This window comes from Danio aesculapii, chromosome 23 (genome assembly GCF_903798145.1).
Source record: "Danio aesculapii chromosome 23, fDanAes4.1, whole genome shotgun sequence".
NCBI classification, from domain to species: Eukaryota; Metazoa; Chordata; class Actinopteri; order Cypriniformes; family Danionidae; genus Danio; species Danio aesculapii.
In genome coordinates this window covers 8,485,057-8,506,959 of record NC_079457.1, presented here as the reverse complement: position 1 = coordinate 8,506,959, position 21,903 = coordinate 8,485,057, and the positions used below count along the sequence as shown (strand labels likewise).

At 36.4% G+C, this 21,903-nt stretch overlaps 1 protein-coding gene across 1 annotated transcript in view; it reads left to right on the top strand.

The window, feature by feature from the left end:
• Positions 1-21,903, top strand: part of mical1 (microtubule associated monooxygenase, calponin and LIM domain containing 1) — a 127,501-nt gene that overhangs the window by 58,672 nt on the left and 46,926 nt on the right. The window lies entirely within an intron of this gene.

The following is a 21,903-nucleotide window of genomic DNA, read 5'->3' as shown; positions in this document are numbered from 1 at the left end:
TACTTAACTTTGATTCTTAATTCTAGAAGCATGTCTATGCACGTGACCTAACATTTATATTTGTGACACGTGACAGCTAATTATTTATCTTTAGTTATTAATAATTTAACATTTGAAGTTATGTTGATCAGGCTGCTCCATTTGCACCGTGTGCATGTATTTAATAAAACAAAATAATATTACAACAATATTTATCAAATTACAGCGATTGCATACTGTTTTGATTCGATGACATTGTGATTGACAGTATTACGAACCAATCAGAATGACAGTAACTTTTCCCGTGAAGTATTTTTCCCCCAGTTTGGATCATTCCCCTTGAAGCGACAGGGTCGACAACTTCCAAGTAAGTAATTACATTTTTTTTTACAAAGTTTTAAGCCATGAAGCCTTATGATATATTTTAGAAGTTGTTCCACATAGAGTGATATTTTTGTATCCGTCGTATTTGTGATTTTATGTTATTTTACTGTACACGCAACGGTAAATTTCGACGTTCTGTTACCTCAGTGTAAAACTCTTGTGATCATAATAGAAATCTATAACTTTATCTCATGTCCGAACGTATAATATACTTGTATTTATTTATACAGGACAATATTACAACGATATTTACACAAAGCGATTGAATACTATGGTTTTAAGACATTGTGATTGACAACACTATGGACCAATCAGAATTTAGCCCAGGGATTTTCCCGCGAAGCATTTTCCTCATAGTGCATATTTGCCCGCGAAGAGACAGCGTCGACAACTTGTTAGTAAGTAACTTAAACTTTTATAAAGGTTATAGTCATTAAACCATAATATACATTAAAGAAGCCGGTTTGCACGATATTATCCTTCTGTAAGCGTCGTGTATGTGTTGTTTTGTCTCTTTTCTTCTGGACACGCAACATGACATTTCGACGTTCAGCATTGTCCTATTTTTTCAGCTTACAACTCACGACCATTTTCGAAATCTGGATCTCGAACACATCTCTTTATAATTATACCTATAATTAATTGCTTAAGACCAACTTTTAAAGTTTAGACGATGATAAAACGGCTTATTTGGCCTGCCAAACTTTAAGTAACGTTAGTCCAGTAACGATAACTTATATGTGTTATATTATGTCTCTTATATAGTTTTCAAATATAGTGGTCAACATTTTAAGTAACCTATGTTTTATTGTTGTGTTAAGTAGAGCTCGCTATTTCAGATAATTTAAGGTAATGTTACAACAATCACATCGGCGGAATTTGATTCGGTTCATTTGACCGATGCATTTGAGTCGATTCTTTAACCAAAACGGTTTAATTCAGTTTGGTTCATGATTCAGTCGGAGCGATTCAAACTCTTCACTCACCAAAATGAATCGTTTTTTTTTTACCTGAAACAATAATGTGACAGTACAAAAATGCTCAGGTACGTTTTACACACAGTAAAATATTACATTATACTATCTGTGTAATTTATTGCACAATATTAAATAGTAGTTTGTTGTAATATTCTGCAGTAACGGTAACTACAGCAAACAGATCAACTGGAGTACATGCAGTACCCAATGTGTTAAATGTGTTGTGTCTTTTTTGTCCATTTAGTTAACTCCAGCAACTACCAGCCTTGCCAGGTGCCCTCAGCACATGCCTTTATGGACACAGAACACACTAAAGTAAGCAACATACTCCCTTTTGTACTCCAGGTGTATTATTCATATTAATGTAAATTTTGTGCTAGGGCATATTGTTCAATTAAGTAAGGTTAGTTGTAACAAGGGTTGTGCCGATAGTATCATATATCAACAATAGGCAGACATATCGCTGAGAGCAGAAGCCTATGACGATTTAGAAGACAATATTATTTTCTTTTTTTCTGTCTTGCGCTGCGCCTCTTTACAAACGCACTGGAAAACTCCAGATACAAAATATGTTCTATGTCCTCAAACAAGTGGGTCTTTTATATGACATAGTAAAATGTAAAAATGAAACTTAAAATGTAGAGCTTTATTAGTGGATAGCTGCTGCAGCACAGCAAAATATAAGCTCTATTTTAATTACTTGCTCTTGTGCTGAATATGTGCTGAAACACTTAACACTTTCCTTTACTTAAGATAGCAAAGTGTTACAAATAATATGCAACGTCCTTAAATTATTCTCTTTAAAAAAAGGGGAATTACCCATTAAGTGTCATATAGCCTAGGGAAAAATTAATATGTTTTAGGTCTCTCTGGAGCATATGTGCTGAATGTTTGACGACGTCTATCAAAATGAGGATGTTATAAAATACATTTCATACTGAGTTATTACCGGAGAATTTCTGTGGTTTTATATTATGGATGGGTGCGCTCACTGCGGCTTGGTCCCTCCTTAAGTGGCGAGACGCAACAGTCGATGCACGATGCCAACAGTCGGTCGGTGAGTAAATAAATATAATGAATGAAAACACAAAGGCCTGTGCGAATAGACATATAATGTACTGCTGTACAATAACGTATCATTTGTTGGTTTCAGTTGTCTTCATTTTAATGCTCTCGTGATAATGGGATGGTGTGCTTTATCTGCCTGATTCCTGCTGAAGTGGGCAAGTTGTGTGACGTTTGATTTGGGGGACGTTCTGGTGGCGGGGTTTGCGTGAAAGTAGCCCCACAGTGGAAACGTGACATGATTTCGGTCTGGCCCGATAAAAGCCCTGGCTCGCACTGGCCCGACAGTGGAAATGCGGCTATTGATCTCGTATTTAAAGGTTCAAATCATATCATATCATGATCTATCAGTTACATTCCCGCATAAAAAACATACTTTCTAGCGTGAAAATGTTGCGCGCTTATTATCAAATTTATTTAACAATGGGAGATCAAGTTGCGTGTGTTGTGGCTTTGCTCCACTTATCCAATGTGTCCATGTCTGAATTATCCTAAAGCAGCAGTACTGTTTTGTGTTGTCGCATGACATTTCCGCTTTTTTAAAGAAAAAAAATATAACTTATACCATTAATGGATATTAGTAACTCACCAGTAACTTTTAAAATTATGTTCCTGTAACAAAACATTGCAAATAATTGGAAATCCGGCGACCGCAATAATCAAGCACTTGGGAACAACTGTGGTCGGAACCAAAGTTCACATGACTGTGTTCTCTGGACTCCTCTCAAGTGGTGGACCTCTACATTCTTATTGCTTGCCGCTGAACCGTGTCATAGCTCATTACCATAAAGTTGACTTGATTTCAACTTTTCTCGACACCCACACCAGCGAAGACGTGCCAGCTGCTCCTCGCCACTTATCGCCGCCGGAATTACTGAATTACTTCCGGCTACTTTGACGCTCTCTGCACTTTCGGTGTGAGCGTACAGTTAGAAAACACAATTATCCCAAGCACAACATTGTATTAGATTTTAGCAAATACAAGTGTAGCCTTGCTGATTATTACTGTAGTGATGACAAGTCCTCCAACTCCCGTCTGAAAGGAACTTAATGCATCCTTGATTCTTCTGTGCGTAAATGTAATTTTATTTACTTTGATCCATTTATATTTTATAAATTCAAATGGATCTGACATCACCATCAAATCTTGTTTTGGGACGCTCTGTTGCATTGAGTGTTTGTAATAAGTTAGGTCTCAGAACCTATTTAGCTGGAAGAGCATGGTGGTTTGCATTGATTTAAATTATTTTCCAAAATAAAACCTAAAATACAAATAAAGTAGATGATTAAATAGGTAAAAATCAGTTGAAACACTAGTTGTAACTGGGCATACAGCCTTATAAGGTAATGTCTGTAAGCCATGATAGGACTTTTAAAAAAATCTATTTATCACTCTAGTCCTAGTCATAATGTTTGGTATAGCAGGACTTTTGTGTGTAGTCCCATAGACAGCAGTTCATCACTGCATCTCTCATGTGTGTAACACCACCATAGTCTGCAAGGACATATTAACAAAGTTTGTCAGAAAAATATTAACACAATATATATGCAAAATATTTTTGAAAAAAATGTATTGATTTCTGTCCCTACAACTGAATCTTATATTTGGGCTTTCAGTGAACACCAGAACAAGAACAAGAGAGGGGGCCCTTACCCCTCTTCAAGAGGCTGAACTGTATATAAATTTAGGAAAAGACAAGGATACAGTTTTTTCTAAATATATCAATGAAATTAAAGGTAAGTTTTACAGCTCATATGGTTTAATACTTAGAAGAGATCAATGTTTTATTAACTGGTTTAAACAATATAGCATTCATTGTTTAAATGCGTTTTTTTCTTTATATCAGTGGTCCTCAACCCCTGGGATCAATTGGTACTGGGCCGCACAAGAAATCATTGATTATATCCGTTTTATGTATTCTGAGTCTGAACAATCTTTTATTTTGAAAAATTACCTTATTCTCTTGGTTATATCTCGGTCACTAGAGAAACAAAATTTAACCAATGAGCTAGCAAAATGAGTAAGAAACAGACGTCTTTGGAAAGTTTTTTTGTGAAAAGAAAAAGGCCCAGTGAAGGACCCAAGAACTGCCAAGGAATAGATCCACAACTCATTTGTCAACAAATCAGGTGAATCCAGCGTGTCTCTGCAAGATCAGCTGCTGAAGATCGCAAATGACAGCAGTCTAGGTGCCGTTTACATATCGCGTCTGATACAAACTTGTATCAGAGTTGCAGCATTGTTTTGTCAGCTTGTTAAAATGGTTGATGGACACCTAGCAACTCCCTTCCCGACCCATGGTAAAATTGTCAAGCGTTGACTGGTCCGCGGTGGTAAAAGGGTTGGGGACCACTGCTCTATATAACAAAATTAAGTTAAGTACTTAAAATTGTAATACTTTTTAAAAACTTTTTAACAGGCCGTGGTGTTTTTGCCAAAGAATGCATTGCAAAGGGGTCCTTTATTCTTCAATACAGAGGAAGTCTGTATCAAGAAAACAATAGCAAGTCCAGTGAAGTCTCAAATCCTTACACATATCATTTCAAACATAAAGGAAATCATTATTGGTGAGTAAAATGTTTATCTTGTATAAGCTCTTATTTATTATTGTCAAATAATGTAACAATTCACTTTTTTTTTTTTACAGTATCGATGCTTCATATGATGATGGCTCCCTGGCTAGACTAGTGAATGACGATAAAAAACCTAATGCTAAAATGTTGAAAATAGAGATAAATTGCACCCCACATCTCTGTTTATTTTCAATTAAAAACATTTCTGAAGGCCAAGAAATAACCTATGATTATGGAGGAGCTGACCTTCCCTGGCGTTTGAAAAGGGAACGTCCCAAGGTAATTAGGATTATTTTCCAATCACTTTATTGTGCAATTGTTTGTCATATTATTGGAAAAGTTTCCCCAAAAATAATCTTCATCATTAACTCTCCCTCTTGTTATTTTAAATGTGTATGGCTTATTTTTTTTCTGCAGAGCACAAAAGAAAATTTTTTAAAGAGTCTTGGTTAGCTAACAATGGTGGTCCCTATTGACTTTTATTGTTGATAATAGAAGCACTGAAATGTCAGCAGGGATGGCTGCTGTTTGGTTACTTAAATTGTTCAAAAATATCGTCTTTTGTGCTGTGCAGAAAAAAGAAATTCATACAGGTTTGAAATAACATTAGGGTAAGTAAATAATAGCAGGGTAAATTATCCCTTGTAGTTTAGTGAGAATTTCAAAAATGGTATTGATTTTAAATGCTATTAGTAATGTTTTATTCTATTAACTGTTGTTGTTTTAACAAGAAGATTTATTATGGCTTTTTTAAAAAATGATTGTTTAAAGTAAAACAAATACAAATGATACACTTCGTGCACAAGACTACAATGATCATAGTAATTGTTTATAATGTTTATCATAGTATACAAGGGCATGGTTTGGTATAGCAGGACTTGTTTACAGTCGTGGCCAAACATTTTTAAAATGACACAAATATTAGTTTTCACAAAGTTTGCTGCTAAACTGCTTTTAGATCTTTGTTTCAGTTGTTTCTGTGATTTACTGAAATATAATTACAAGCACTTCATATGAAAGGCTTAACTTCAAAGGCTTTTATCGACAATTACAAGACATTTATCCAAAGAGTCAGTGTTTGCTGTGTTGGCCCTTCTTTATCAGGACCTCTGCAATTCGACTGGGCATGCTCTCAATCAACTTCTGGGCCAAATCCTGACTGATAGCAACCTATTTTTTCATAATCACTTCTTGGAGTTGTCAGAATTTGTGGGTTTTTGTTTGTCCACCCGGCCACGCAGTGGCACAGTAAGTAGTGATGTCGCCTCACAGCAAGAAGGTCGCTGGTTCGAGCCTCTTCTGGGTCAGTTGGCGTTTCTGTGTGGAGTTTGCATGTTCTTCCCGTGTTTGTGTGGGTTTCCTCTGTCTAAAGAAATGCGGTACAAGTGAATTGGGTAGGCTAAATTGTCCGTAGTAAATGAGTGTATATGGATGTTTCCCAGAGATGGGATGTAGCTGGAAGAGCATCCGTTGCGTAAAAACATATGCTGGATAAGTTTTCGGTTCATTCTGCTGTGGCGACCCCAGATTAATAAAGGGACTAAGTAGAAAAGAAAAGAAAATGTTTGTCCACCCACCTCTTGAGGATTGACCACAAGTTCTCAGTAGGATTAAGATCTGGGGAGTTTCCAGGCCTTGGACCACAAATTTCAACGTTTTGGTCCCAGAGCCACTTAGATATCACTTTTGCCTTATGGCATGGTGCTCCATCGTGCTGGAAAATGCAGTTCTTCACCAAACTGTTGGATTGTTGGAAAAAGTTGCTGTTGGAGGCTGTTTTGGTACCATTCTTTATTCATGGCTGTGTTTTTGGGCAAAATTGTGAGTGAGCCCACTCCCTTGGATGAGAAGCAACCCCAAACATAAATGGTCTCAGAATGCTTTACTGTTACCATGACACAGGATGGTAGCGCTCACCTTCTGCGGATAAGCCTTTTTCCAGATGCCCCAAACAATCGGAAAGGGGCTTCATCTGAGAATATGACTTTGCCTCAGTCCTCGGCAGTCCATTTGCCATACTTTTTGCAGAAGATCAATCTGTCCCTGATGCTTTTTTTTTTTTTTTGGAGAGAAGTGGCTTCTTTGCTGCCCTTCTTGACTTCAGGCCATCTTCCAAAAGTCTTCGCCTCACTGTGCATGCAGATGCGCTCACACCTGCCTGCTGCCATTCCTGAGCAAGCTCTGCACTGGTGGCACTCTTATACCGCAGCTAAATCCTCTTTAGGAAATGATCCTGACACTTGCTGGACTTTCTTGGACGCCCTGAAGTCCTCTCAACAAGAAAGAGCCTCTTTCCTTGAAGTTCTTGATGATCCTTTAAATTGTTGATTTAGGTGCAATCTTAGCCACAAAATCCTTGCCTGTGAAGCCATTTTTATGCAACGCAATGATGGCTGCACACGTTTCTTTGCAGGTCACCATGGTTAACAATGGAAGAACAATGATTTCAAACATCATCACCCTCCTTTTAACATGTCAAGTCTGCCATTCTAACCCAATCAGCCTGACATAATGATCTCCAGCCTTGTGCTCATGTATTAATATTTTTTTTTTCTACAGCAGACTTTACTTGATAATCCTCAGAAACAGAGCCAATGTGGCAAAGTACCACTGCAAAGCCAGCAAGATCTGGATGACCTGGGAAAGGAGATTTCGGGTATGAATACACACTTTTATACCACAAGTTATGGTTTTGTGAGTGGCTGGATTTACTGTTCCACTGGATGATAGGCAATGGACTGTAGATGTGTGTTTTAAGCTTACTCTTTACTCTGTGTTTTCTAAAATTCACATATTAATTGTTGCCTTTCTTTTTGTCTGTTTAGTTAACTCCAGCAACTACCAGCCTTGCCAGGTGCCATCAGCACATGCCTTTAGGGACACAGAACACACTAAAGTAAGCAACATACTCCCGTTTAAACTTTAAGTGATTTGTAATTGTTTTCTGTGCTGGTTTGTGAGTATGCTATTTTTTTATTTTTTTTTTGATTGTCATGTTGTATCTGGTAGTAATTCACCTGAGTGATTTAGAGATGCTGGTACATTACGTTTGTTAATTGGTAATGTAGTTTCACAGTTAAGAATTCCCAGCATTATAGGTTTAAAAGCATAACGTCTTTATTATGTCTACTTTTTGCTTAAGGGTTTAACGTATTTTTAATAATGAGGAATATGGTATAGCTACTGTTTAAACACAGAAATACCGTCATATGTAATGATGTTTTGTATTAAGAATTTTTTTTCTACAGCAGACTTTACTTGATGATCATAAAAAACAAAGCCAATGTGGCAGAGTACCACTGCAAAACCAGCAAGATCTGGATGACCTGGGAAAGGAGATGTCGGGTATGAATACTAGGGGTGTGACGATAACCGCATCACCGCATTACCGCCATAATGAGATGTCAACCGCGGTGATGTGGTTATTACCGTCATCACAGCCCATTTTTTGTTTATTATTTATTTTTGCTCGTGAATCTTTCAGGATTGTATAGAAAAACAGAATAAACTAAATAAAAACAATAAAAGGCCTACATTTTTTCCACTTAAATTACAAATTTAGATTACAAAATGAAAACACTGACTGAATCATTTTTAATAACCAGCATAGGCTTTTTTATTTTAGGTTTATTTTAATAAAGCAGGCCTACTAACTCAAATCAGTCGATCCACTGAAAATAAGCATTTTGAATGCACCGCTGTAATTTCTACAACACAAACTCTTCATCAACATGTTTAATACAAGTCATTATTTTAACGACTATGACTTGAAAATATGATTTTACCTCAGTGCTGCACTTTTCTCTTTCTCTCTTGCGCTGAGTTCAGGTCACGCAGTGTTGTGAAGTAGTTAAACTATCCTCAGTTTAATGTACAGTGTTAAACTGGCACATGAATATCAGTAGCCTATATTAATATAGGCTTTACTAAAAGGGTGATGAAATGTAGGTCTTTTTTTACATAAGCTATTAACAGACGCGCATGCTGCAACCGCGGTGATGAGACAACGATCACATATATGTTGACTTATTTAAAGTAGGCTATAGCATATAATAATTTTGTTTAAAGAAGTTTTAAAAAAAATGTAGCCAATATATCACAGGGGTTTGTGTAGCAGCAATTACAGTGGAGCATTAATTAAATCCTTTTTTCCATGAAGCGAAACAAACACTGCACAGTTGTGTAGCAGACAGGGACGCACAAAAATATACAATTCATATATTTTTGTCGGAAGAAATATTTTTTTGGAACGAATTTCGTTTCGTACAATTTTTATCTTAATTTTTGTCGGTCAGTTATCTACAAAATAAACAAGAATAACAAATAACCTTTGAGGTGAATCGATGTGCCTCAGGGTCCGTTATATGCTGCGACCAAAACACAAACTGGTCTATTAAATACAACAGCGGATGCCCTTCCAGCTGCAACCCATCACTGGCTGCAACCCATCACTGGGAAACATCCATACACACCCATTCAAGCACATGCACTACGGACAATTTAGCTTACCCAATTCACCTGTACTGTCTTTGGACTGTGGGGGAAACCGGAGAACCCAGAGGAAACCAACGCGAACGCGGGCAGAACATGCAAACTCCCATTTGGAAAATGACAGTTATAAATAGTCTTTATACAATTAAAAATGTTTAAATAACCTACATAATCTACAAATCAAACAAATCCAAAGATTTACTTGATTTTTGCATAATGATTAATTCCGCACCAAACTGAGGCTTTGATTTTACAGCTTATAAAACATGTATGCAAATTAACGCAATATCATATGTGAACAACAAAATTGTTATATGCTATAGTAGCCTATACTTCACTAAAAGTTAACATATGAGCCTTAAGTTTCATTGTCATTGTCTTTCATCAAATGCAGCTCGCGCACACATGAACCGTGAGACAGAGGAAATAAGTCATTATGACAATCTAAACTAATGACTTCTATTAAAAATGGGCATCCCTATCATGGACGTGTCTCACAGCGCAAAGCATAACTTATCTTTTAAATGTCATTGATGAGGTCTATCTATTGAAAGGGTTACCTATAATAGAGTAATCCTTAACGTCCCAAATATATAGGCCTATGTAGCGCGCATATATATATATATATATATATATATATGCACAGTTAACCGTCATACCGCTTGATTTCTTGCTTCATCACCGCGGTAACAGAAAATCTGTTACCGTCACAGCCCTAATGAAAACACACTTTTATACCACAAGTTTAAAGTTTTGTGAGTGGCTGGATTTACTGATGGGCAATGGACTGTAGATTAGGGATGCACCGATATGGATTTTTTGGCCGATATCGACAACCGATAGCCGACATAATAAGCCGATATATATATATATATATATATATATATATATATATATATATATATATATAAATTAACATAAATATTTAAAAATTGTATATTTTTATACAATGGAAAACTGATGTTATTTTAAAAACTAAAAAAATTATCTGCTCTTATGAACTGAATAGTCTACTCAAAGCAAAAAAAAGCTATAATTTCAAAATTGCAAGGTGATTATATAGACCTATATTCATTATTTCACAAAAATCAGCATGCAAAAAATAAATGATTTCCTTTTCTTCATAGCAAATTAACATGCAACTTTAAAGTTAAACATATTTTAAATAAGATGAAAATGAAAGAGCTAATGACCGAAGCCAGCTCAAATGTTAAATAATACGTTTACAGTAATGTACATATGTAAAAATATGTAATGTCCAAAAAAGCCTTTTTTAGAAGTGTTTTTACAGTTCAGAGGCACTGTACAAGCGAAAAGCTGAATACAGATTGTATTTAGAAAATGCGGCATAGTTTCAAACTTTTTGGCGTTTTAGATTCTTTTAAACACATGTAGCTGCTGCTTGTCAATGCTTCTATGTTTGTTCTTGCTGTCAATTGCGGGAAAAATGATGAATGAAAAGTTTATGATAAGCCTCTATGAGTTTTACTCAACTGCAGGCATTGCATGGTGCGCGCACACGCAGCGGAGTCAGATTTGATACAACACCTGAGTATTAGCACAGAGGATTTTATGACAATCACAGCGTATAATATAAAGACAGACTGGCGGTGAGTTAGGTATAGGTGAACCCCTATGCTGGATTCAGTGACTGGTGCACCTTTCCCACATTCCGCTGTGAAGGCTATCAGATCAGATGTGTGTGTGTGTGTTTGTGCGGTGATAGCCCTCACGCGCGCTCATTATAATCAATATAAATATACTGATCAAACTGAATAAAATCTTACATCTACAACACATGGCAAGCAACACGTTGATAAGAACAAATAATCATATTAGATTACAAACAACCCAACGAGTTGTTTAGCATGTGTGCTGTTATATTTACACAAGTAATATTTTTTCCTGAGGTGATTTAAGCCAAAATACACAATGACACTATCAAACATATCTACAATGATAAGGAATATGGTTACTTACTGAGATATTAACGCACAGCAATACCACACAAGGAAAGGACAGACTTTAAAGGAATAAATAATGTGAGATAAGCTCCATTATAGTGCACTGGACAAGTCTGAACAAGTTCGCCTACGCATGTGCGAGGCAGGCAGTTCTGTACAATTCGTGATCTATCAGCTTAAAGATATGACCTAATTTAGACATCGGACCGATAACAATAATCTTAAAAGTAGCATTTATTGGCCGATAACGATATGGCCGCCGATATATCGTGCTTTCCTACTGTAGATGTGTGTTTTAAGCTTACTCTTTACTCTGTGTTTTCTAAAATTCACATATTAATTGTTGCCTTTCTTTTTGTCTGTTTAGTTAACTCCAGCAACTACCAGCCTTGCCAGGTGCCCTCAGCACATGCCTTTAGGGACACAGAACACACTAAAGTAAGCAACATACTCCCGTTTAAACTTTAAGTGATTTGTAATTGTTTTCTGTGCTGGTTTGTGAGTATGCTATTTTTTTATTTTTTTTTTTGATTGTCATGTTGTATCTGGTAGTAATTCACCTGAGTGATTTAGAGATGCTGGTACATTACGTTTGTTAATTGGTAATGTAGTTTCACAGTTAAGAATTCCCAGCATTATAGGTTTAAAAGCATAATGTCTTTATTATGTCTACTTTTTGCTTAAGGGTTTAACGTATTTTTAATAATGAGGAATATGGTATAGCTACTGTTTAAACACAGAAATACCGTCATATGTTATGATGTTTTGTATTAAGAATTTTTTTTCTACAGCAGACTTTACTTGATGATCATAAAAAACAAAGCCAATGTGGCAGAGTACCACTGCAAAACCAGCAAGATCTGGATGACCTGGGAATGGAAACATCATTAACTTCAGGTATATTATTCATGATTAAACATTTAGTAGACAAAATTATTAAATGTCAGTAGTAAACAGTTGACTGCTGAACATAATTTTTTTTTTCAAAAATTATTTCGTTTTTGGGTTTTCATTTTAATGCTTGCATGAGGCTAATGAGCTGTTTGAAGAAAGATATTTAAACAATAGACAATTAGTCTTACAATATTCCACTAAGCTATTAACTTATTAAATTGTGAATAGATACTTGAGATTTTGAGCTAGATGTATCATTACAGCATTACAGCTTTACTGATTTTTGTTTTGTTTTGTGCAACCACAAATATAATTATAATATAATGCTTTCTATTTAAAATTAAGTAAAGCGTATTTTACTTGATTTGTATTTTTATGTAAAATTATACACCTTAGTGTTAATAAGGGCTGGGCAATATAGAAAAAAAATATTGTCAACATTAGGGATGTCAGGGCTCAAAATTGCGACAGTTTTGGTTGCATATGTGCCTGAAACTATATATACGACCTCAAAATGTATCTGGGAGCATTTGTGTGATAGCATAAATTGTTGCCGTGGGACCCGTTTTCACTGCAAAATGTTCACCGCCTGCGCTGATCTAGGAAACATTCATGGAGAATGCATCTTTGCACCTAAAACAGCAAACGCAGCACTCAGGAAAAATGCTTAAAGTGCTTGAAATTGGCTTTTAGAAATTCAAGGCCTGGAATACCTGAAAAACTGGCTTGTTTTGTTGAAAAGTGCTTGAAATCAAAAGGAGAAATTCTATGCCATTTTCACGCTGGAAAAAATAAAAATGTTTGCAAACTTTTGTGACAATTGAAGGCAATAATACCCGCACAAACTACCGGGATTCCGAATTGGTGATTTGACTGATATGGAAAGGGACCAATCACAGTCGACCTTGTCTAGTTTTATGTGAAACGTAAGGGCGGGACAAAGGCCTTTCTGTGTTGCAGTGACAGAAAAAAACAACTGAAAAACAAATGTTTTATTGGATTAATTTTTTTTCGGATGTTTTCACTATAGACATCTCTATGTTATCTGCAAGAGTAATTAAACCGCAGACATAGTTCCTGCCATTTCGACGATCTACACACACGTTTTGCTCTCTTTTCTCCGACAGCGAGTTAACTCGCCTCTGATCGCCTCTGTCGGCGCAGGAATGCAGGTAGCTATTGTGCAATTACTTGTTTCTGCAAATGTCGCTAGTGCTTTATTTTAACATGAGGGCGCAGTCATGTACGTTAATCACATAAACAGATATGCGAGTTTTTAAATAACCTTTTTAAATAAGCTTTTTCTAATGAACTGCAAGAGCTCTGATCATCATCGTGTGTTCACTCAGAGTGTATGCAATCGCAACCTCTTCGCTATTAAAGTAGGGGAGAGCGGGGCACAAAGTAACACTTTTTGGTTTTGGCCAAATAATGAACAAAGTAATAGGGTTAGACAAACCATATTTTTTTTTACCAATAACACACAAGCCTCCCCTACAAATGAGCACTGGAATTATGATCGCCGGACCTATGGTTTCTGTGCAATATTGCCAAAAGTGCCAGGAGTAAAAATGTTACTATTTACCCAACATGTGGGGCAAGCTGTAACAGACAGGGTTAATTGTAACACATGCTTATAAAGGCAAATTTCACACAGTTGATTTAATTTCTGTTTACTTTAAATAGTAGCTATATTTCCTCAGTAATTGGCTCATTTCTTTTTTATTCTACATAGCACAGTGTGTTTATGTATTTTATTGGATAAACAGATTTGTATCTATTTGCATTATTATTCATTTATCCATTATATATAATGCATTTATTTGCATTATTAGCAATAAAATGTTTTTTTCTATTAAAACAATATTTACTATTAAAAAACATTTTTATTGAAAAAGTTTTCAACATTACACTTAAAATTCCAAAAATTATTGTGTTAGTTTAATTGGTGTCCAACAGTGTGTGGCTTAATTGTAACACCCTGTTACAACTAACCCCGCTGTGTCATGTTTTCCTCAAAACTGGCTAGCAGTCACTGTTTTTTACTCTTTCAAAATGGTTTCATCTTTTAGCCTAGAGAACGGTAATCACAATAATATTGTTTTAAATAATTTTACCTACATACTTTCACAGATTTTTTTTTTATTGACTATAATAAAAAATACTTTTATGCTACAAAAATGGTTTCTCCAGTGTTTCTCATCCAAATTTCGCTGAAATTTTCAATAATTGGCAGGAAGACGTCTAATGACACTGTGGTCAAAACCTCAGGAGCATGCCATGGTTAACCCTGAGCAAATACCTTAAAACTGTTACATTTAACCCTATGTTACTTTGTGCCCCGCACTCACCTAGACATTATTTATGTTCCTTGACTAAATTTAGTCAAAAACTATCCAGTATTTAGAATTAGATTGATGCATGACAGATGTATCTTTGCGATTTAAGCAATTAAGCCATTCAAACAAGTTTACCCTTAAAAAAGGGCTGTAATAAAAATCTGTTGTTTTTTTTTCAAAAGTAACTAACTAGTACTGTGAGTTTTTTTTAAGAGTACTTTGTACTTTTACCTAATATTAGTATTTACTAAAATTTGTATTATTTTAGCAGTGTAGTGGCATTGCAGGTTTATTATATTATTAAATACCAATATATGATAAATTAATTATTATAATATTATTATTAATAGTTTTTATTTGCATAAATTCCTATGCAATGTTTTTATGGGTTGCTGAATACATTTCAGGTGTTCAATACGTTGAGTGTCAGTCTTGAAAATTAAAATAGGTGCTGGAAAAAGTGCTTATAAGTGCTTAATTTTCAGTAGGCTATGCCTGTATGAACCCTGACCATCGCAAAAGAGCTTGCATTCACTAAGATTAAACTACTATTTCAGCTCATGAAAAGACTGGTATTGTTGTTAAAATGAGATATGCAAATAATAAGTTATATTTCAATATTAACTGTGCAAAATCAGACACCACCTTTGAGAACATGCCAGTTATTATCCTTAACTCAGTTCATCTCATTCAAGTCAAGCAGTGTGCAGAGCCATTGGACGCATTGATAGTATTGATTTCAAATGCAATAAACCTGTAATATAAAACTCTTTTTGGTGGTTGTGCCTAAATTTTGGCTGGTGCGCCTACATTTTTTAAGTCAGGAGCACCGATGCTACGGAGCAAAGAGGTTAATTTCGAGCCCTGGATGTTAACGATTACTCAATCACTGATTAATTGTCAATAAGCCTTCAATCAATAGACCAATTAAGACCAATTAAGCATGGACATTTAAAGCATAAGTTATACTTAGCGCTGTGAAACACACATCTACGACTTAACACATTACATAATCAAGTGTGTGCAGTTAATGTAAACTTATGGAGTCACTGTTATGCACAGATCTCAGTTATATCTGTAGGTTAATCCGCGGTTCAGGTAGACCTAATCCAAAAAATAGGCTGCATGATATTTAAGTGTGGGTGGGTCATGCATTGATAAAATCAAGCATTGGAAATGCAAACTTTAACTACTTTCTCTTAAATATTAAGGTGTTTTAGGCAATACTGACAGGAACAAATATGCTCTCATTAAAAAAATTTAAAATAAAATAAATCGCTCGTCACACCAAGACGTGCAATGAACATCTTCGTTCTCACGAGTTTATGAGTTCTTTCATCCTCAATCACTCAATCTGGGAACAAGTTCAGCGCTGCGAACAGTTTAAGCCTGTCCTGCTTTATTGTGGTCAAATTGCTTGATTTAATGGATGATTTTGTCATTAACAATGAAAACAGTTTAATATAAACTGTGAATAGTTAATCTGAAACTGAATATTTCACTTTAATTTTATTTATATTAATATTTTATTTAAACCACTAAAGCCATAGCAGATCTTGTTCTGAAGCACTACATCTCAAATAATATTTGTTTTTTCTTATTTTGTAGATAACTGACCTACAAAAAATACATAAATTAAGATATACATTATATCAAATGGACTTTATTCCAAAAAGATAATTTTAGTGATTTTTTTTTTTTTTTTTTTGTGCCTGTCTGCTTCACAACTTCGGTAATCACTCGGTATAAAATAAGGATTTCATTAATGTTCCACTGTAATTCTTTTATCACAAAACTCTTGCTACATTTTTAATACAAGTCAGTATTTTAAAGATTATGTCTTAAGCATCTGATTTTTTCCTCAATGCTTATGTCCTTTCATTTTCTTTGCCTCACTCATCACATCAAACTGAAATATACATTTAAAATGCATTAAATACAAAGGCTGTTTATTTTATTAAATATTTCAAAGAAAATAACTTTATATTAAAATGGAAAGCTTGACAACAACTGATATCAATGTCATAAAATTAAATCAAAAAGTTATGAATTGCCATGAGATAGAGTATGTCTGTCATAAAGTCTGGTTTAAACAAAAGCGCGTACCGCATGTTCAGCTCTGATGTTCGCTCACTGCTTCTAATTAAATGAACATGTATTAAAATTGTAATATTGGTTCCCCTTCGGATGGGGAACTTCAATGCTATAAGTGGATTTAATCCACGTATGGGGAATTTTGTTCAGAAAGCCAATTGTCTGAAAGAGTATGTAAACAGGCCAATGAATGCCAAATGAATTGGTAGCGTCAGCTTGCGCACCTAATGCTTGTTGCAATCAATTTAGCATAAAAGCACAGCAAAAGCAAGAAGACACATCTTTTTCGCTTCAGAGACTTCTACAGCCTTCTGAGAGAGTCGATGAGGGTTCCTCCTGCTGATATCCAGCGATTTTGAGTAAACGAGATGGCCCTCTCCTGGTCCAGCGTGTGTACACGCGGTGGCAGACTTTCGAGCTAGGCTTCTCCCTTGCCTGGCGTTCTTTGGGTCCGGTCCTCCAGAGCAGTGCGTATAAAGTTGCACGAGCACTGAGTTGCATTTCTGGGGCTCCAGCATGTTATTGCAGTGCTCGCGGGCAGCTCATGTCATCATTGCGATGCCATGTCTGCTTGCGCAGTTCAGATCGCGGCTAGCCCTTGCAAAAGGGCAAACCACCCCAGCTGTCCCCTGCACTGCAGCGGGCACTCGCGCAGGTCTGAGGGTTCCAGTGGGAGCTTATTCGTCACCTCCAGGCCTGCGGACCTCCCGCTCCTCCAAGCGCTCCATCCAAGCTTCGAGCGGAGGAAGCGATCCGTCTAACCAGATTGTAGCCCTTACGCTCGATGACACCGGGGACCAGACGTCCACTGCTGCATCGGAGGGTGGGCTTTCATTGTCCGACGAGGATCCAGACCCGCTTGCTTCCTCCGGGCTGGTGAGTGCTGTCAAAACAGATCCTGAAACACATTAGCCGTGCTTTCCCAGGCTGCTTCGGTCATGGGGTTGGAGATGGTTTATCCCCTAGCTCCGCGGCCGGACCGACTAGATCAGAATCCGATGGGTACTACGTAGAGGACAAGAGGCCCAAGCCTTCGAAGCCTCTCGTCCCCTTCTTCCTGGAGGTGTACAGTAGGCTCATACAGTTCTGGAGGGTACCTTTTTCTGCCTGTGCTGCGTGTCCCTCCGCCCTCACCACTCTTGACGGTGGAGCAGCCAGGGGGTATGAGGCGATTCCTCAGGTCGAGCGAACCATTGCGGTCAATCTTTGTCCGTGTGGCACCTCTTCTTGGCAGGGTCCGCCTCGTCTCCCGTCCAAAACCTGTAGGTTATCTGCCTCCTTCTGTGCTAGAGCTTACAAGGCTGCGGGCCAGGCTGTTTCCGCCTTTCACGCTATGGCCACCTACCAGAGCTACCAAGCGCAGGCGCTGGCCCGGCTGCACAAGGGTGGGTCTGACCCAAGCTTGCTACACGAGCTCTGCACCGCAACCGACTATGCTCTTCGGACCACTAAGTCCGCTGCTTGTGCGTTGGTGAGGACGATGTCCACATTAGTGGTCCAGGAGCGCCACCTCTGGCTAAACCTGACTGATATGTGCGAAGTCGACAAAGTAAACAATAACACATTGTCAGTATTTTATGAGACCCCCCAAACTTCCACAAATCATGTTTTCAGGGGAGCCCTTGCCTTAATTAGGGAAGCCGAGGTGCCCAGTAGTTTGCACCATGGTGACCACCTCCAAATTACAGAGTGTGTTTCTTTTGAGGACTAATTCATCATTTCCATCGACTCCACCTCACCCCACGTCTCTTTTGCGCACAGTAATGCTTAAGGTGGATATAATACACGCTTATTGCATTCTTTTGGGAAAGTAAATGCTTGTGTTTGAAATATTCGATATCCACTATATTTCAAAATTTTACATTGTCAACAAAATTATTTCAATATTATCGCTAATATGCAATGTATTGCCGATCCCTAATGTCAACTTTGTTCAGGTTAAGAAAAAGGATTCAGTTAGATTCTTTAAGTAGAATGTAATTAAATTGTACTTTTTCAGTGGAATATCAAAACAAGTATAGAGTTCATTTCATAGTTCTATAATAACATATTTTCTAGCATTAACTTATTAGAACCTACATCTTGTAAATCTGTAATCTTGTTTGCTTATTTTTTTTTCAGTTTGTAAACATAATTGTACAACAACCAAACAGCTGTCCTCTTTTGACAAATGTGTGATATGCAGTGGACCATTCTCCCCTCTCAGATGGGTTGGAATAAAATGTAAAGGTAATTGTCTTAATGATTGTTTTAAATGTGCAGTTAAAAATCAAAATGATAAGCCCTCCCATGAATTAAATAATTTTTCAGTGCTCAGCTAAAAGTGCAACCTAAAGGTTTAACTAGGTAAGTTATGTTAATTAGGTATGTTATCGGGTAACATGGTTTGGTTTTTATCCAATCCTCAAAACTAAAAAAAAAATTTTCAAGGGTGCCAATAATTTTAAACTTTTGATTTAAGAAAAAAACTGCTTTTATTCTAGCCAAACTAAAAGAAATAAGACTAAAAGAAATACTTTTTGCAGAAGAGAAAACTTATAAGAAATATGAAAATTCCTTGCTCTGTTAAACATCACTTGGGGAATATTTGAAAAAAGGATAAAAATGTCACAAGAGGGCTGATAATTTATATTATATAATGTATATTTTGAATTACTGTGAGTTATAATTTATATTTTTTCAGCTTGCCTCACTGTATGGCATCCACACTGTTTACAGAAACAACAAGATTCAGTAAGCTATCACCATGCACAACTAAATATGAAAATGTAACATTAAATTCTGGGGATGCACGATATATCGGCGGCCATATCGTTATCAGCCGATAAATGCTATTTTTAATGTTATCGTTATCGGTCTGATGTCAAAATTAGGTCATATCTTTAAGCTGATAGATTTCGTATTGTACAGAACTGCCTGCCTCGCGTATGCTTAGGCGGAACTTGTTCAGACTTGTCCAGTGCACTATAATGGAGCTTATCTCACATTGACTACGTTTACATATCCATTAGTAATCAAATTATTTGCCTTAATCTAATTAAGACAACAATAAGATTAAGGCGTTTACATGAATGGCTCTTTGAATGTTTTTTTCATGATCCCGTTTAAACGTCATATCACATAATTCGATTAACGTCATTGTGTCAGCACGCTATCCACATTTCCTCTGAAGTTTCATGTAATTTTGGGTGTTTCATTATTTGTCGACTTTAACTGCGGTTTGGCACTTTCACTTTCATTCGTGCATGGCCCCTGTGACAAACGAGATACTGGATGCAACTATGAACTGCTGGAGGAGTGTTGTTTTAATGGAAGTTCATACCACATGCTGAATGGAAGAAAAAAACCCTCCGCATTTTACGATGCAGGTGTCTGTGGTCTGCACTGACTCAGTAGGTGCAGAGTGTCAAACAGAGTTTGTGGGTGTGTGTGTGTGGACTATCCTGTCGCAAAACGTGGCGAAAAGCCCTATATGACGGTAATAATTCAATTAAGGTATTTCCATGTCTGCACTGCACTTCAGTAATGCAACTAAAATCGCCACACTCCACAGGTCTTATCTTGATTTCTCTTTAGTTCGATTATGACTTTAATCTGATTAAATTAATCTAAAATCGCTGTTTACATAGTAGACACTTAATCAGAGTATTATCTTAATCGCATTAAAATCTAATTATTGGTGTCCATGTAAACGTAGTCACTATTTATTCTTTTAAAGTCCATCCTTTCTTTGTGTGGCATTGCTGTGAATTAATAACTCAGTAAGTAACCCTATTCCTTATTGTGGATATGTTTGATAGAGTGTAGTTGTGTATTTTGGTAGAAATTGCCACAGGAAAAAAATCTTACATGTTTAAACATAATAGCAGCGATACACACGTGCTAAACAACTCATTGTGTTTTTTGTAATCTAATATGATTATTTGTTATTACCAACGCGTTGCTTGCCAAGTGTCGTTGATGTAAGATTGTATTCTTTTTGATCTGCACTTGATCAGCACGCACACACATAGTGAGCCGACAAAGCTTTCACAGCACCCCAAACAGCAGCAGGGGAAACTTGCCAATCACTGAATCCAGCATAGGGGTTCTCAGCCATCTGCCACATTTTGCCTGTATATTATATACTGTGATTGTCATAAAGTCATCTGTGCTCAATGTGTGTTGTATCAAAATCTGACTCCGAGGACAAATCTGACTCCCCTTCACGTGCACGTGCATCACACAGCGCAAACTTATAAACCTTTTATTAATCATTTTCCCACAAATCACAGCAAGAACATAGAAGCATTGTCTGATTGACAAGCAACACCTATATGTATTCAAAAGAATCTAAAACGCCCAATGGGACAAATTTATGGCGTAATACCATCTGTATTTATCTTTTCGCTTGTACGATGGCTGTGAACTTTCAAAACACCTCTCAAAATGCTTTTTCGGAAATTACATATTACTGTACAATTACTGTAACAGGTTTTATTCAAGAAAATTTAAGCTGGTTTCAGTTCTTAGTTCCTTCATTTTCATTTTATTTAAAATTTATTGATTTTACTTGTTTGTTAATTAAAGCTCATTTTGTTATTTAACCTATCATTTTTATACAACAGTCAAGCTGCCTGTTAATTTGCTATGTGAAGAAAAGGAAATTATTTATTTTTGGCATGCTGATTTATGTGAAATTGTGAATATATCTATATAATCACCTTGCACCTTTTAATTGTTTAAATAAAATCAGCTGTTCACTTTATAAAATATAACATTTTTAAATATTTATGTTTATTGACTATAATATATTGGTTATCGGCCTTTAAATATTATGAGTTATCGATATCGGCCAAAAAAATTTATATCGGTGCGTCCCTATTAAATTCATATGTATTTCTTTTTTAAAGTAATCCTATAACACTATTTCTCTGCTTTTTCAGGATGCGTCTGCATCTTTTGATGAAAGTGAATGTTCTGAAATATCATCTGGAGATGAATATGTTCCTTGCTCTATATCAGATAAGGAAACTGACAGCGAACGGGAAACTGACAATGAACAGGAAACTGACAGTGAACAGGAAAATTTGCTGACAGATGAGATGACCACTGCAAAAGATGAAAACTCACTATCTGTGGACTGCACATTGATAAAAAATA